The sequence below is a fragment of the Oncorhynchus mykiss genome, chromosome 15 (genome assembly GCF_057628025.1).
Source record: "Oncorhynchus mykiss isolate SJ-2025 chromosome 15, ASM5762802v1, whole genome shotgun sequence".
NCBI lineage: Eukaryota > Metazoa > Chordata > Actinopteri > Salmoniformes > Salmonidae > Oncorhynchus > Oncorhynchus mykiss.
Window position 1 is genome coordinate 65357412 of NC_143036.1, and position 16204 is coordinate 65373615.

A 16204-nucleotide genomic window follows, 5' to 3' on the forward strand; every position below is an offset into this window, starting at 1 on the left:
AGTGTTTTTGGTGACAAGCCATATTTCTTCAGCCTCTGTCTGTGTGGGTATACCATTTTAGTTTGTCCGTGATGTGTACACCGAGGAACGGAGGGGGGGGGGGGGGGGGGGGGGGGGGGGTGCTCACTGCTGTTTCTTGAAGTCCACGATAATCTCTAATTTTCCTGACACCACACTCCGAGGCCCCTCACCTCCTCCCTGTAGGCCGTCTCGTCGTTGTTGGTAACCAAGCCTATCACTGTAGTGTCGTCTGCATGGATAAGCAGTCATGGGTGAACAGGGAGTACAGGAGAGGGCTCATAACGCACCCTTGTGGGGGCCCAGTGTTGAGGATCAGCGGAGTGGATATGTTATTTCCTACCTTCACCACCTGGGGGGTGGCCCGTCAGAAAGTCCAGGAACCAGTTGCACAGGGCGAGGTCGAGACCAAGAGTCTCAAACTTAATGATAAGTTTGGAGGGTACTATAGAGTTGAATGCTGAGGTGTAGTCAATGAACAGCATTCTTGCATAGGTATTCCTCTTGTCCAAATGGGATAGGGCAGTGTGCAGTGTGATGGCATCGTCTGTTGACCTATTGGGGCGGTAAGCAAATTGGAGTGGGTCTAGGGTGTCAGGTAGGGTGGAGGTGATATGATCCTTGACTAGTCTCTCAAAGCACTTCATGACGACGGGGCGATAGTCATTTAGTTCAGTTACCTTAGTTTTCTTGGGAACAGGAAAAATGGTGGCCATCTTGAAGCATGTGGGGACAACAGACTGGGATAGGGATTGATTGAATATGTCTGTAAACACACCAGCCAGTTGGTCTGTGCATGCTCTGAGGAGACGGCTAGGGATGGGCCGGCAGCCTTGCGAGGGTTAACATGTGTAAATGTTTTACTCACATTGGCCACAGAGAAGGAGAGCCCACAGGCTTTGGTAGCGGGCCGTGTCAGCTGCACTGTATTGTCCTCAAAGTGAGGAAAGAGATTGTTTAATTTGTCTGGGAGCAAGGCGTCGATGTTCGCAACACGGCTGGTTTTCTTTTTGTAATCCGTGATTGTGATTGTCTGTAGACCCTGCCACATAAGATATAATGAACTGTCTGTTCACTCATGCTTGGTCTCTCATGTAAGTTCCTCTAATCAGTTAGTGAACACTTCTCTAAACTAAAGCTGGTATGATTCCTCTGGTAGTGTTGTCTGTCCTCTGTGACTTTACCACCACTGTTAAATGTGAGATCAACATGTTTAATAAAGGAATATACAACATGGATCACTATCACTACTGCTGCTGCTGTTGTCTTTCATATGGACAATATGGAGGAATACTAGCAACACTGATCTAATGCTGGACTGTATCTACAGACTAGGAGAACACCTGATACACAGAGGAAGGAAAAAATACTCATATCTGGATTTAAGATACAATTCAGATTTATATTATCTAGAAACAGCTAATATGAAGTGTTTGTTCTACCTGGAAGATGTTAAAGTGTATTTGTGTTGATTATGATTCTCTATACGTGATCTTCACTGTAACAGCTGCAGCATCACAACACAGAGAGGTTTTTGTACCAGCAGTAATACTGATTGTATCACTGTGGTGGACTTTTGGTAGTGGCACCAGACTTGATGTTGGAAGTAAGTAAACACCAAATTAACTGTTTTATTCACGTTTTTATGTCATGTTTCAATTTCTCTAAACATTTAACCTCAATATTGAGGATTTAAATACAAAAAATACACAAGGCCAGCAGTACAAGGCCTTCACAGACTATGGTCAATTAGAATATAAATGTTATTACATCTAATCAAATTTGACTTGCATTTTTGAAAGATGTTAGAGATTAGCCTACATCTTAGACTAGTTGTATGAATAAACACACGGCACCGAGTCGAAACTATACAATCAACAGTAGGTTTAAAAAAAAGAAACAATAAACACTTCCTTTCAAATGTAGAAGATAAAACAATATTTGGCAAGTCTTCATACCATATTAGAGTTAGATATTTGAACCACAGTCTAAAGAAATTCAGCTTCCCCAATAGTCAGAAGGTTTTTGTACCAGCAGTAATAGGGATTGTATCACTGTGGTACACTTTTGGTAGCGGAACCAGACTAGATGTTGGAAGTAAGTAACAAGATATCTTCATATTTCTTTCTGATTACATTTTTTTTTTACTTGCTTAAATATAGTACGATTTTATAAATCTTTATTTTAAATACATTGCATTTTTCTATTGTTTTACACTGAGTCTTTCAAATAATATTTTATTCAATCAAAATGTTAAATAGTAGGATTTTTGTATCTGATTTGTTTGAGAGCAGACTTTATAACTCTTAAAGTGTTGGTTATTGAGGTTATTGTTGCTTTGTGAAAGAGTCTTATGTTTGTATACAACCTCTGGATTATCTTGATATACTGTAGATGTTCTGAGTATTCTGATCAGAAACAATCCTAAAATATCTGACATAATAGTAACGCTAAAGTTAACCACTTACACTTGACTCATATTGTTCATAATTCTGCTTTGTATATCTATCATATTATGTTTTGTGTTTTCTTCAAACCTTTACCAATCTAACTACATTATATTTAAAAGGCATTTCCAAATCAATGTATTTGTATGTCTATTGCTTTTATAAATCTTTTAAACATAGTAGTTGCAGTTGATGTCTTCTGTTTGTTCCAGGTAACAGTGCCCCCACCCTCACCGTCCTGCCCCCCTCTAGTGAGGAGCTGTCCAGTACAACAACAGCCACACTGACGTGTCTGGCCAACAAGGGCTTCCCCTCAGACTGGACTATGAGTTGGAAAGTGGACGGGACCAACAAGAACCAGGAGACCAGTCCCGGGGTCCTGGAGAAGGATGGTCTGTACAGCTGGAGCAGCACCCTGACTCTCACTGGCCAGGAGTGGACCAAGGCAGGAGAGGTGACCTGTGAAGCCCAGCAGAAATCCCAGAATGCGGTCACTAAGACCCTGAGGAAGGCTGACTGTTCTGGATAGGACCCCTCAGTCACACACCCCTGTGGAGAGAGGCTGCTGGTTCCTCTGCTTTGACTCTGTTCTGAGATCAGATGTTCTCTGTCTTATTGATCTCTGACATGTAGACAAACAGAGGGCTTTGCTTGAGTTCATGTGTCAATCATCTCTGTAGACTGAGGCTGTATCATTGTTAGATTTGATGTGTTCTGTTTTATTACAATTAGATGCTGTAGGAATGTTTGCTTTGATGAATAGATGAAAATAAAGATTTCCCTTTGGAACAAATATTTTCATTGTCTCTTTAAATAAACCCAAATAGACTTTAATCTTAAATGTTGTTGAATGATACAGCAACATATTAATCAAGCCGGATTCACAGTTTCTATGAAACTATCAGATCTAAACCTCATTGTTTAGTTATTTATGTTCTAAGCAAATCGTCATCAACCAGTTGTTCATACTAACACAATATACTACTATTTTCACAGGAGAGGTCTAGATACAACAATGTTAACAGATTAACAGGAGAGGTCTAGATACTACAATGTTAACAGATTAACAGGAGAGGTCTAGATACTACAATGTTAACAGATTAACAGGAGAGATCTAGATACAACAATGTTAACAGATTAACAGGAGAGGTCTAGATACTACAATGTTAACAGATTAACAGGAGAGGTCTAGATACTACAATGTTAACAGATTAACAGGAGAGGTCTAGATACTACAATGTTAACAGATTAACAGGAGAGGTCTAGATACTACAATGTTAACAGATTAACAGGAGAGGTCTAGATACTACAATGTTAACAGATTAACAGGAGAGATCTAGATACAACAATGTTAACAGATTAACAGGAGAGGTCTAGATACTACAATGTTAACAGATTAACAGGAGAGGTCTAGATACAACAATGTTAACAGATTAACAGGAGAGGTGTAGTTACTACAATGTTAACAGGTTAACAGGAGAGGTCTAGATACTACAATGTTAACAGATTAACAGGAGAGGTGTAGTTACTACAATGTTAACAGATTAACCGGTGAGGTCTAGATACTACAATGTTAACAGATTAACAGGAGAGGTCTAGATACTACAATGTTAACAGATTAACAGGAGAGGTCTAGATACTACAATGTTAACAGATTAACAGGAGAGGTCTAGATACTACAATGTTAACAGATTAACAGGAGAGATCTAGCCACATGTAGTAGATGGAACTCCTTATTCATCTTTCTTGGAGCAGTTTTTAACATGCTTGATATATAGACTTAGTCTAATGCATTTGAACATTTGATCGATATGTCTGGCTCTCACCAATATGATCATTCATGTATTTAGCTTAAATGCGATACATTTGTCCACTTAATATTAAAACCATCACATCTTCAAGATAGAGTCTTCTCCACCTCCAACCCCCTGGGAACAGAGTGAACATCTGGTGACATTGCTGCTCTATTCTGGGACAAGCAGAACCACCCAGCCCTGTCTATGTAAATCTCAGTTTCACTCCCACAGCTACCAGTCTAGCAGTTGACCACTATCTGAAATACCCTGGATTGGACCAGATGAGGGAGTGGACTGGTTTTAACCTTTATGGTGGACTCAGGGAGGAAGACATAACAGATATGCCATCATGCAATTAATGACAGATAAAATGGGTATTATACTTGACGTAATAACACATTTTTAACAACCTTTTAGTTCACTCCAATTGATTACGATTCATTAGCCCACCCAATTCATTAGCCCACCCAATAGCCCACCCAATTTTACCTACCTCATCCCCATTCTGTTTATATTTATTTACTTTTCTGCTCTTTTGCACACCAATATCTTTACCTGTACATGACCATCTGATCATTTATCACTCCAGTGTTAATCTGCTAAATTGTAATTATTCGCCTACCTCCTCATGCCTTTTGCACACCAATATCTCTACCTGTACATGACCATCTGATCATTTATCACTCCAGTGTTAATCTGCTAAATTGTAATTATTCGCCTACCTCCTCATGCCTTTTGCACACCAATATCTCTACCTGTACATGACCATCTGATCATTTATCACTCCAGTGTTAATCTGCTAAATTGTAATTATTCGCCTACCTCCTCATGCCTTTTGCACACCAATATCTCTACCTGTACATGACCATCTGATCATTTATCACTCCAGTGTTAATCTGCTAAATTGTAATTATTCCCCTACCTCCTCATGCCTTTTGCACACCAATATCTCTACCTGTACATGACCATCTGATCATTTATCACTCCAGTGTTAATCTGCTAAATTGTAATTATTCGCCTACCTCCTCATGCCTTTTGCACACCAATATCTCTACCTGTACATGACCATCTGATCATTTATCACTCCAGTGTTAATCTGCTAAATTGTAATTGTTCGCCTACCTCCTCATGCCTTTTGCACACCAATATCTCTACCTGTACATGACCATCTGATCATTTATCACTCCAGTGTTAATCTGCTAAATTGTAATTATTCGCCTACCTCCTCATGCCTTTTGCACACCAATATCTCTACCTGTACATGACCATCTGATCATTTATCACTACAGTGTTAATCTGCTAAATTGTAATTATTCGCCTACCTCCTCATGCCTTTTGCACACAATGTACATAGACTTGTTTTTTTTTCTTTGTTTTTTTCTACTGTGTTATTGACTTGTTAATTGTTTACTCCATGTGTAACTCTGTGTTGTCTGTTCACACTGCTATGCTTTATCTTGGCCAGGTCGCAGTTGCAAATGAGAACTTGTTCTCAACTAGCCTACCTGGTTAAATAAAGGTCAAATGAAAAAAAAAATAATAATAATTAAACAAACATGGAATTTTCTTTACCCTTGAAGCAGAAAGCAAGTGTCCAGATAAAGATGGTGATAAAAGTCATGGTTGTTGTGGGTTCTGTTGTCATGAAGGACAGCTCTCAGTCATGAAGTGTTCAACTCACAGGGATATAAACACTCCCAGACCACTGAAGCATGTGCTGTCGATGCAGAGCATCATCACAATGCAAATCATCTTCTGGCCTTCTCCACATCACCATTAGTCAGTAAACTTATACCACTAAGGATCCATCAGATTACAACTGAGAGTCCATTACAATCTGATGATCTTGCTCCTACAGTCGTCACCAAATAGTCATAGAAGTCCTATTAATATGTAAAGAAATGAAGCGAATACAAATGTATTAAATACAATACTATTATTGGTTTAAGTACCATAACATATGATCACTATCAATGTTGTTTAGCAAGACAAAACCATAATTAATAGTGAAGACAATATGAAGAAAAAAATCATATTAATGTATCTAAAGAACATATATGACTTTGTCTGTTGATTAGTGTTATAGTGTTATGGTAATATGGTATGGTAACATTGATATTTATGGAAAAGAGGAATACTAATTTGTCCTGTTTTGTCCCCTGCAGGCAAAGTAGTGTTAGTGCAGTGAACTGTGTGGACTGAATGCGGACTATTGGACTATTGGACTGCCATTGAGAGAAGAGGGGCTCCACTGTGCAGGACTGCTACTCTGTTCCTGACTGAGTTCAGCTCCCTGCCTCCTCTCCTCTGTCTCTGACCAGACACATTGAGACTCTGTACACCATCATTACAAAAGATGAAACCCAGTATGTTCTCTTTATATTAAGATTTCATTGTATTTATTTATCCTTTATTTAACATGAAAATTCCCATTGAGATTGACATATTGTTCAAGTGAGCCCTGGTCAAGGCAGCAGCATCCATACAGTATACACATGAGACACAACACCACATAAAACATAACAATGAATGGAAGTTAAAACACTAAAAGAGCAGGTTTAAAAACTTGCGGTCTGTGGTCAGCAGTCCTCCAATCTGGGATTTTAAATCATCAATCAGAATAAGATGATGTAATTTCAAGTCATTTTGCAAGGTGTTCCAATATAATGGGGCAGCAAGGCTAAAAGCCCTCTTACCAAACTCAGTTTTTGTGTTGAGAACATTACATGAAATACAGTTCTGTGATCTCAGACAGTAATGTCCATGACTCTGTAGGGTGAGTAAAGTTCTTACATATATTGGCAGCTGCCCTAAGATGTTCTCATAGACAAACATGTTTCAGTGAATATGTGACCTCAAATTAAATCAAATCAAATTTTATTTGTCACATACACATGGTTAGCAGATGTTAATGCGAGTGTAGCGAAATGCTTGTGCTTCTAGTTCCGACAATGCAGTAATAACCAACATGTAATCTAGCTAACAATTCCAAAACTACTACCTTATAGACACAAGTGTAAGGGGATAAAGAATATGTACATAAAGATATATGAATGAGTGATGGTACAGACCGGCATAGGCAAGATACAGTAGATGGTATTGAGTGGAGTATATACATATGAGATGAGTATGTAAACAAAGTGGCATAGTTAAAGTGGCATGTATTACATAAAGATGCAGTAGATGATATAGAGTACAGTATATACATATACATATGAGATGAATTATGTAGGGTATGTAAACATTATATTAGGTAGCATTGTTTAAAGTGGCTAGTGATATATTTTACATAATTTCCCATCAATTCCCATTATTAAAGTGGCTGGAGTTGAGTCAGTGTGTTGGCAGCAGCCACTCAATGTTAGTGGTGGCTGTTTAACAGTCTGATGGCCTTGAGATAGAAGCTGTTTTTCAGTCTCTCGGTCCCAGCTTTGATGCACCTGTACTGACCTCGCCTTCTGGATGATAGCGGGGTGAACAGGCAGTGGCTCGGGTGGTTGTTGTCCTTGATGATCTTTATGGCCTTCCTGTGACATCGGGTGGTGTAGGTGTCCTGGAGGGCAGGTAGTTTGCCCCCGGTGATGCGTTGTGCAGACCTCACTACCCTCTGGATAGCCTTACGGTTGTGGGCGGAGCAGTTGCCGTACCAGGCGGTGATACAGCCCGACAGGATGCTCTCAATTGTGCATCTGTAGAAGTTTGTGAGTGCTTTTGGTGACAAGCCAAATTTCTTCAGCCTCCAGAGGTTGAAGAGGCGCTGCTGCGCCTTCTTCACGATGCTGTCTGTGTGGGTGGACAAATTCAGTTTGTCTGTGATGTGTACGCCGAGGAACTTAAAACTTACTACCCTCTCCACTACGGTTCCATCGATGTGGATAGTGTGTGTTACCTCTGCTGTTTCCTGAAGTCCACAATCATCTCCTTAGTTTTGTTGACGTTGAGTGTGAGGTTATTTTCCTGACACCACACTCCGAGGGCCCTCACCTCCTCCCTGTAGGCCGTCTCGTCGTTGTTGGTAATCAAGCCTACCACTGTTGTGTCGTCCGCAAACTTGATGATTGAGTTGGAGGCGTGCGTGGCCACGCAGTCGTGGGTGAACAGGGAGTACAGGAGAGGGCTCAGAAAGCACCCTTGTGGGGCCCCAGTGTTGAGGATCAGCGGGGTGGAAATGTTGTTGCCTACCCTCACCACCTGGGGGCGGCCCGTCAGGAAGTCCAGTACCCAGTTGCACAGGGCGGGGTCGAGACCCAGGGTCTCGAGCTTGATGACGAGCTTGGAGGGCACTATGGTGTTAAATGCCGAGCTGTAGTCGATGAACAGCATTCTCACATAGGTATTCCTCTTGTCCAGATGGGTTAGGGCAGTGTGCAGTGTGGTTGAGATTGCATCGTCTGTGGACCTATTTGGGCGGTAAGCAAATTGGAGTGGGTCTAGGGTGTCAGGAAGGGTGGAGGTGATATGGTCCTTGACTAGTCTCTCAAAGCACTTCATGATGACGGAAGTGAGTGCTACGGGGCGTTAGTCGTTTAGCTCAGTTACCTTAGCTTTCTTGGGAACAGAAACAATGGTGGCCCTCTTGAAGCATGTGGGAACAACAGACTGGGATAGGGATTGATTGAATATGTCCGTAAACACACCAGCCAGCTGGTCTGCGCATGCTCTGAGGGCGCGGCTGGGGATGCCGTCTGGGCCTGCAGCCCTGCGAGGGTTGACACGTTTAAATGTTTTCCTCACGTCGGCTGCAGTGAAGGAGAGTCCGCATGTTTTAGTTGCGGGCCGTGTCAGTGGCACTGTATTGTCCTCAAAGCGGGCAAAAAAGTTATTTAGTCTGCCTGGGAGCAAGACATCCTGGTCCGTGACGGGGCTGGTTTTCTTTTGTAATCCGTGATTGACTGTAGACCCTGCCACATACCTCTTGTGTCTGAGCTGTTGAATTGAGATTCTACTTTGTCTCTATACTGACGCTTAGCTTGTTTGATTGCCTTGCGGAGGGAATAGTTACACTGTTTGTATTCGGTCATGTTTCCGGCAGTGGTTCGGGCTTTCAGTTTCACGCGAATGCTGCCATCAATCCACGGTTTCTGGTTTGGGAATGTTTTAATCGTTGCTATGGGAACGACATCTTCAACGCACGTTCTAATGAACTCGCTCACCGAATCAGCGTATTTGTCAATGTTGTTGTCTGATGCAATACGAAACATATCCCAGTCCACGTGATGGAAGCAGTCTTGGAGTGTGGAATCAGATTGGTCGGACCAGCGTTGAACAGACCTCAGCGCGGGAGCTTCTTGTTTTAGTTTCTATCTGTCGGCAGGGATCAACAAAATGGAGTCGTGGTCAGCTTTTCCGAAAGGGGGCGGGGCAGGGCCTTATATGCGTCGCGGAAGTTAGAATAGCTGTGATCCAAGGTTTTTCCAGCCCTGGTTGCGCAATCGATATGCTGATAAAATTTAGGGAGTCTTGTTTTCAGATTAGCCTTGTTAAAATCCCCAGCTACAATGAATGCAGCCTCCGGATAAATGGATTCCAGTTTGCAAAGAGTCAAATAAAGTTTGTTCAGAGCCATCTGCTTGGGGGGGAATATACACGGCTGTGATTATAATCGAAGAGAATTCCCTTGGTAGATAATGCGGTCGACATTTGATTGTGAGGAATTCTAAATCAGGTGAACAGAAAGACTTAAGGATGGCCGTCCTGCTAACTGAGACAATATACAGTGATGTGTTAGAGGTATTGTGTTGGTTACTAATCTAACAGCATCATGGTAGAGTGTCTAGTGTGTGCAGGTAAGATGTGTGTGCAGGTAAGCTTTTTAGTGAGCTGTTAAATGTACAAAGTCATTGCTGCTATCCTCTGTTTAAGAAGATACCAGATTTAAACCTTTTTGTAGATAGATGGTTTCATGGTTCTCCATGAGATACTCAATAATAATGAGTAAAAATGCAGTAAGGAACACATGGGATAATGACTGAATATGATCTAACAGCTTAGAGTTATCAGACAGATATTGTTGTTCAGCTCTACTACACACTGTGTCATTGTACTGGATCATCTCCTCCCCTCAGCACCTGCAGTAGGTCCCAGCTGTATCAATACAGTCACTGTACAGTCTGACTGAGGGAGGTTTTTTTACGGCTCTGTAATGACAGATAAATGACAGATTAATGACAGATACAATGGGTATTATACTTTATGTAGAAACTGTATGTAGTGTAAATGTGTCTTATGTTTGAGCCCAGCATCATGTCTCATTAACAGATCTAACAGTCAGTAACCTGCTCATTAAAATAGTTAATATAATGTTAGAAGATCACATCCATTTAAATCAGACATTTGGTTGAGGTCCATATGAGGACTTGCTTTGGGGGGCTGAAGTGATTGTAACTTTGAATTAATGTTGAGGTTATAACATCTTTTGTTTTACTTCTGTAGATCTTGATTTGCATCTGGACAGGTATTGTGTTGCAAAACATCAATTAACTTTTATATACACTTAAAGGCCATGACAAAAACTATAAGTCGTAACTATGATGATGATGATGTGGATGGTCATGTGATCTGAATGATTACTTTCTAGCCATATTGTCACATGTCCCAGTTGACCTCTTCCAGTGACCATTGTTCCATGTCACTGTCTCTTCCCCCTCAGCACCTGCAGTAGGACCCAGCTGTAGCAGTACAGTCACTGTGCAGTCTGACTGAGGGAGGTTTTTGTACGACTCTGTATCACTGTGTGAACACCCAGACACTGTTGAGAAGGTGTAAACTCTGACAGTAGTAATCTCCTGCATCTTCAGCCTGGACTCCACTGATGGTCAGAGTGAAGTCACTATGAGATCCACTGCCGCTGAATCTAGATGGAGTCCCAGACTGAAGTGTTGTAGCATGGTAAATAAGGAGTTTAGGAGCTCCTCCAGGTTTCTGTTGGTACCAAGCTAGACGGTTATTTCCATTCACATTACTGCTGGTTTTACAGTTCAGAGAGACTGTCTGTCCTGGAAGAACAGCTTTCACTGCAGGAGTCTGTGTCACAACGTACTGTCCTCTGGCTTCTGAAAAATAAAAAATAAACATTTATATAAATGAAATATTACATGTTGTAATGAATCGTTCTGAATATAAATAGTTACATTGATATACTGTACATGTATACACTGTAGATTAAATTAATCTTCAGCAATGGATTCTGAAAATTGTGACCTTGAAAGCAGAAGACAAGTATCCAGATGAAGATGGTGATAAAAGTCATGGTTGTTGTAGGTTCTGTTGTCATGAAGGACGGCTCTCAGTCATGAAGTGTTCAACTCTCAGGGATATAAACACTCCTAGAGCAGTGAAGCATGTGCTGCCAATGCAAAGTGTCCAAGCTATGCAAACAGGGGTGTACTCATTCCCGTGACTCTGTTGCAAAACGTTTCTTAAACGAAGACAAACTAAACGAAACAGGGATGGACCTATCTGAATTTTTCCAATTGAAACTCTCATTTTGCTCTGTTTACTTCCGTTTGTTTCTTTTGACTAACAGCAACACAGGACGTGACCACTACATTACCAATGTCCAAGCAAGGCACAAATTGGGATATCAAGAATAGTTAAATGGTCAATAATAAAACAATATAAAATAATAACAACAACAACAGACAACAACTTAAAGAAAAAGTAGAATTAAGAATGATTATATTATTCACAGTTACACCACATTAGAAATTGACTTGAGTTACATCCATTATGACCTCTAAAGTCCATTAAGCCGAGCCATAAAGTATCCGTTTGGTTCTTAAATGGTAAAGGGTTTCTGTAATGAATACACTTCCCCAGAGGTGTATTCACTAGGAACCTAATGGAACCTAACACAAGCAAACAGTAGCAAACGGAACAAAATGTAGTAGTAACTGACCATCTCCTCTCATAATGTTATAGAGTATTATTAGTAGTAACTGACCCTCTCCTCTCATAATGTTATAGAGTAGTAGTAGTAACTGACCCTCTCCTCTCATAATGTTATAGAGTATTATTAGTAGTAACTGACCCTCTCCTCTCATAATGTTATAGAGTATTATTAGTAGTAACTGACCCTCTCCTCTCATAATGTTATAGAGTAGTAGTAGTAACTGACCATCTCCTCTCATAATGTTATAGAGTATTATTAGTAGTAACTGACCCTCTCCTCTCATAATGTTATAGAGTATTATTAGTAGTAACTGACCCTCTCCTCTCATAATGTTATAGAGTAGTAGTAGTAACTGACCCTCTCCTCTCATAATGTTATAGAGTAGTAGTAGTTGTAACTGATTCTCTCCTCTCCTAATGTTATAGAGTAGTAGTAACTGACCCTCTCCTCTCCTAATGTTATAAAGTAGTAGTAGTAACTGACCCTCTCCTCTCATAATGTTATAAAGTAGTAGTAGTAACTGACCCTCTCCTCTCCTAATGTTATAGAGTAGTAGTAGCAACTGACCCTCTCCTCTCCTAATGTTATAAAGTAGTAGTAGTAACTGACCCTCTCCTCTCCTAATGTTATAGAGTAGTAGTAGTAACTGACCCTCTCCTCTCATAATGTTATAGAGTAGTAGTAATAGTAACTGATCCTCTCCTCTCCTAATGTTATAGAGTAGTAGTAGCAGTAACTGACCCTCTCCTCTCTTAATGTTATAGAGTAGTAGTAGTAACTGACCCTCTCCTCTCATAATGTTATAGAGTAGTAGTAGTATTAACTGACCCTCTCCTCTCCTAATGTTATAGAGTAGTAGTAGTAACGGACCCTCTCCTCTCATAATGCTATAGAGTAGTAATAGTAACTGACCCTCTCCTCTCATAATGTTATAGAGTAGTAGTAGTAACTGATCCTCTCCTCTCATAATGTCATAGAGTAGTAGTAGTAACTGACACTCTCCTCTCATAATGTTATAGAGTAGTAGTAGTAACTGACCATCTCCTCTCATAATGTTATAGAGTATTATTAGTAGTAACTGACCCTCTCCTCTCATAATGTTATAGAGTATTATTAGTAGTAACTGACCCTCTCCTCTCATAATGTTATAGAGTAGTAGTAGTAACTGACCCTCTCCTCTCATAATGTTATAGAGTAGTAGTAGTTGTAACTGATTCTCTCCTCTCCTAATGTTATAGAGTAGTAGTAACTGACCCTCTCCTCTCCTAATGTTATAGAGTAGTAGTAGTAACTGACCCTCTCCTCTCATAATGTTATACAGTAGTAGTAGTAACTGACCCTCTCCTCTCATAATGTTATAGAGTAGTAGTAATAGTAACTGATCCTCTCCTCTCCTAATGTTATAGAGTAGTAGTAGCAGTAACTGACCCTCTCCTCTCTTAATGTTATAGAGTAGTAGTAGTAACTGACCCTCTCCTCTCATAATGTTATAGAGTAGTAGTAGTATTAACTGACCCTCTCCTCTCCTAATGTTATAGAGTAGTAGTAGTAACGGACCCTCTCCTCTCATAATGTTATAGAGTATTATTAGTAGTAACTGACCCTCTCCTCTCATAATGTTATAGAGTAGTAGTAGTAACTGACCATCTCCTCTCATAATGTTATAGAGTATTATTAGTAGTAACTGACCCTCTCCTCTCATAATGTTATAGAGTATTATTAGTAGTAACTGACCCTCTCCTCTCATAATGTTATAGAGTAGTAGTAGTAACTGACCCTCTCCTCTCATAATGTTATAGAGCAGTAGTAGTTGTAACTGATTATCTCCTATCCTAATGTTATAGAGTAGTAGTAACTGACCCTCTCCTCTCCTAATGTTATAAAGTAGTAGTAGTAACTGACTCTCTCCTCTCATAATGTTATAAAGTAGTAGTAGTAACTGACCCTCTCCTCTCCTAATGTTATAGAGTAGTAGTAGTAACTGACCCTCTCCTCTCCTAATGTTATAAAGTAGTAGTAGTAACTGACCCTCTCCTCTCCTAATGTTATAGAGTAGTAGTAGTAACTGACCCTCTCCTCTCATAATGTTATAGAGTAGTAGTAATAGTAACTGATCCTCTCCTCTCCTAATGTTATAGAGTAGTAGTAGCAGTAACTGACCCTCTCCTCTCTTAATGTTATAGAGTAGTAGTAGTAACTGACCCTCTCCTCTCATAATGTTATAGAGTAGTAGTAGTATTAACTGACCCTCTCCTCTCCTAATGTTATAGAGTAGTAGTAGTAACGGACCCTCTCCTCTCATAATGCTATAGAGTAGTAATAGTAACTGACCCTCTCCTCTCATAATGTTATAGAGTAGTAGTAGTAACTGATCCTCTCCTCTCATAATGTCATAGAGTAGTAGTAGTAACTGACACTCTCCTCTCATAATGTTATAGAGTAGTAGTAGTAGTAACCGACCCTCTCCTCTCATAATGCTATAGAGTAGTAATAGTAACTGACCCTCTCCTCTCATAATGTTATAGAGTAGTAGTAGTAGTAACTGATCCTCTCCACTCCTAATGTTATAGAGTAGTATTAGTAACTGACCCTCTCCTCTCATAATGTTATAGAGTAGTATTAGTTGTAACTGATCCTCTCCTCTCATAATGTTATAGAGTAGTAGTAGTAGTAACAGACCCTCTCCTCTCATAATGTCATAGAGTAGTAATAGTAACTGACCCTCTCCTCTCATAATGTTATAGAGTAGTAGTAGTAGTAACCGACCCTCTCCTCTCATAATGCTATAGAGTAGTAATAGTAAATGACCCTCTCCTCTCATAATGTCATAGAGTAGTAGTAACTGACCCTCTCCTCTCCTAATGTTATAGAGTATTAGTAGTAGTAACTGACCCTCTCCTCTCCTAATGTTATAGAGTTGTAGTAGTAACTGACCCTCTCCTCTCCTAATGTTATAGAGTAGTAGTAGTAACTGACCCTCTCCTCTCATAATGTTATAGAGTAGTAGTAGTAACTGACCCTCTCCTCTCCTAATGTTATAGAGTAGTAGTAGTAACTGACCCTCTCCTCTCCTAATGTTATAGAGTAGTAGTAACTGACCCTCTCCTCTCCTAATGTTATAGAGTAGTAGTAGTAACTGACCCTCTCCACTCCTGATGTTATAGAGTAGTATTAGTAACTGACCCTCTCCTCTCATAATGTTATAGAGTAGTAGTAGTTGTAACTGATTCTCTCCTCTCATAATGTTATAGAGTAGTAGTAACTGACCCTCTCCTCTCCTAATGTTATAGAGTAGTAGTAGTAACTGACCCTCTCCTCTCCTAATGTTATAAAGTAGTAGTAGTAACTGACCCTCTCCTCTCCTAATGTTATAGAGTAGTAGTAGTAACTGACCCTCTCCTCTCATAATGTTATAGAGTAGTAGTAGTATTAACTGACCCTCTCCTCTCATAATGTTATAGAGTAGTAGTAGTAGTAACTGACCCTCTCCTCTCCTAATGTTATAGAGTAGTAGTAGTAACGGACCCTCTCCTCTCATAATGCTATAGAGTAGTAATAGTAACTGACCCTCTCCTCTCATAATGTTATAGAGTAGTAGTAGTAACTGATCCTCTCCTCTCATAATGTCATAGAGTAGTAGTAGTAACTGACACTCTCCTCTCATAATGTTATAGAGTAGTAGTAGTAGTAACCGACCCTCTCCTCTCATAATGCTATAGAGTAGTAATAGTAACTGACCCTCTCCTCTCATAATGTTATAGAGTAGTAGTAGTAGTAACTGATCCTCTCCACTCCTAATGTTATAGAGTAGTATTAGTAACTGACCCTCTCCTCTCATAATGTTATAGAGTAGTAGCAGTAACTGACCCTCTCCTCTCATAATGTTATGGAGTAGTGGTAGTAGTAACTGACCCTCTCCTCTCCTATTGTAATAGAGCAGCAGTAACTGACCCTCTCCTCTCCTAATGTTATAGAGTAGTAGTAGTAACTGACCCTCTCCTCTCTTAATGTTTTAGAGTAGTAGTAGTAACTGTCCCTCTCCTCTCCTAATG

The 16204-nt window shown here is 40.1% G+C and overlaps 1 pseudogene across 1 annotated transcript; it reads left to right on the forward strand.

The window, feature by feature from the left end:
• The first annotated feature begins 555 nt into the window (after positions 1-555).
• LOC118936447 (Ig lambda chain C region pseudogene) lies at positions 556-3258 on the forward strand (annotated as a pseudogene). The gene is made up of 3 exons (XR_016486430.1): positions 556-584; positions 2006-2115; positions 2678-3258. The product of XR_016486430.1 is annotated as an Ig lambda chain C region pseudogene (transcript).
• The last annotated feature ends 12946 nt before the right edge of the window (positions 3259-16204 follow it).